This window comes from Oratosquilla oratoria, chromosome 38, assembly GCF_046742065.1.
Source record: "Oratosquilla oratoria isolate Oo_2021 chromosome 38, ASM4674206v1, whole genome shotgun sequence".
In the NCBI taxonomy this organism is placed as follows: Eukaryota; Metazoa; Arthropoda; class Malacostraca; order Stomatopoda; family Squillidae; genus Oratosquilla; species Oratosquilla oratoria.
Genome location: NC_134814.1, coordinates 31,317,387 through 31,319,886, shown reverse-complemented (window position 1 = coordinate 31,319,886; position 2,500 = coordinate 31,317,387).

The following is a 2,500-nucleotide window of genomic DNA, read 5'->3' as shown; positions in this document are numbered from 1 at the left end:
TCGGCTCCACTTGAATTATCTGCAAACCTGACTCCACCATTAAAACGGTCTCTATCAGACTCCTCCACAGCCGCCACTTCTGCGAAGTCATTTTCATCTAAAAGAAAGTCATCAACATCTCTGGACAGATTTATCATAAAAACTTCAGCCTCTCAAAAGGAAAATCTCGACAAAGAAGTTGCAAGAATTATATTTGGTACATATTCACAATTTCGTCTTGTTCAGCATCCTCAGTTTCTCAAGATGGTTCAGAACCTGAGGCCAGGTTATATTCCGCCATCCAGAAAAGATATTGCTGATCAGTACTTGGATCTTGTGTATGAAAAGGAATATAAAAAGTGTGCAGATGACCTGAATAATAAAACTATATGTCTTTCAATTGATGGGTGGTCTAACATTCATAATGAGCCCATAATATGTGTCACTCTAACTACATCCACTGGTCAGATTTATCTAGTTGACACAATAGACACATCAGGGAAACCTCACACTGCTAAATATCTTCTACAACTTGTACAAAATTCGATCAAGAAGGCTGAACAAGATTTTTGTTGTCACATTGGAAGTGTTGTGACAGACAATGCAGCAAATGTCACCAAGATGAGAAAAATCTTGGAGAAATAGAGTGAACCAGAACATACTGTCCTCACATACGGCTTATACCGTTCCTTGTATACTTGTGGCAAGTTTATATAACACTGCTCCTTATATTGATATGCTTAAAATGTTCTTTAGCAATCAGATCGCATATCAGATAGCAATCCCACAATATTTAAAATCTACAAAAAATATATTTAAATCAAATAAATCTGATTTAAAAAAAAATAGATTTTTATATTTTTCAAAAAGATAGAAAAAAAAATCGCCAACCCTCGTGTCCACTAACCTCATACAATAATACCTGTTAAGTCCGGCTAAAATTGGTATTTCAAAGCATAACAGTGCCTTAGACTACTCCACTCGTCAAGAAGGTATATGGGAGAACATATCTATATGTAATATATTAGTATATCAAAAGCAAAAAACAAAAAAACATGGGGTCTATCTGACCCCACTTTACCAAAGAAGGGTTAAATCGGCGACCCCCTATTTGTCCCCTCATGCAGAACAGAAGAAGACTGGGAGAAATTCCTTCGGGCTGCGTCAATTCATTTTTCATACATACTCCCTGACATCCACCCACTCCCCCTCATACATCACAGCATCGTCCATACACAACCATTCTCCATTCACCCCTATCTTCTGTCCTCTCCCGTCTTTTCTTAACAGACATTCCCCTCTTTCTTAATGCCCCTTTTACCATCACCTTTGACAATCACCGACAGGGCAATCGAACTTATACACGACGTTGACTTCTTGTAGAGGAGGGTTGGGGGGCTGGCTGTTGTTCTTCATTACCAGGGTGTGTGTTCTAGAGGTTTTGTATTATATGATTAGGCGTATCTTAGTGTCTGGGTTGATGGGTCGAATGTTACGTATGATAACACTGGGTAACAATTTTTTTTTTTAAATCGTCCAGGGTTTTCCAGCGGAATTAGACTAATTGTGATGCTCTGAGTCCGAAAATGCCCTTGGGTTTTCTCAATCAGGTCAGGATTGTTCGCTAAAGACATTTAAGAAAAAAAAAAACGATTTTTTCGTCCAAAAACCCAATTTCTGCGGATCATGAAAATTCGGTTTTTCCGTTTTCCTGGGGAAATAAAAGTCAACGTATCCAAATTCATTCATTTTTTATATACTCGATTACATTTGATAAGCTTAATACATGTACATGAGCGTTACGTGACACAAAAGTTCGGAGTTCACGGCGTAAATCGCCGTTTCCTCGAATTCCGTGTGTGAGCAGCTGCTGGGTTGTCTCTCTTCAGCGACCAGCAGTAGTCCGCGAGCATGACTGCGTCCCACCTCCCCTGGTACCTCTCCTCCATTTGACGCATGTCCTGATGGAACCTTTCTCCCTGCTCGTCGCTGACCGCACCAAAGTTTTCAGGAAACTTCTCCATGTGTGAGAACAGGAAATGCATCTTTATACTCATCAAACACCCGAGGTTTTGGAAGTTCTTTATCATGCTGTTGATGAGTGTGGCGTGGTTTGCTGCCTTCTTGTTCCCCAGGAAGTTGTTCACCACCTGCACAAACGACCTCCAGGCGGCGCACTCTAGCGTGTTCATGGAGTTTTCGAACTCTGTGTCCTTGATGAGCTGCCGTATCTGTGGGCCATCGAAAATGCCGGCCTTCAGCTTCTCAATGGTCACTCCAGGGAAGGCTCGCCACAGGTAGTTGAAGCACCTCCCATCCTTGTCCAGAGCGCGCGTGAACTGTTTCATTAACCCAAGCTTGATGTGAAGCGGTGGGAACAAAATCTTTTCCCGGTCAACAAGAGGTTCGTTTATGATGTTGCTCGCCCCAGGTAGGCGCTGCTCTCGCGCCGGCCACTCTTTCTTCACATAGTGCTGGGCTCTATCTCGACTGTCCCACTTACATATAAAGCATGGGTACT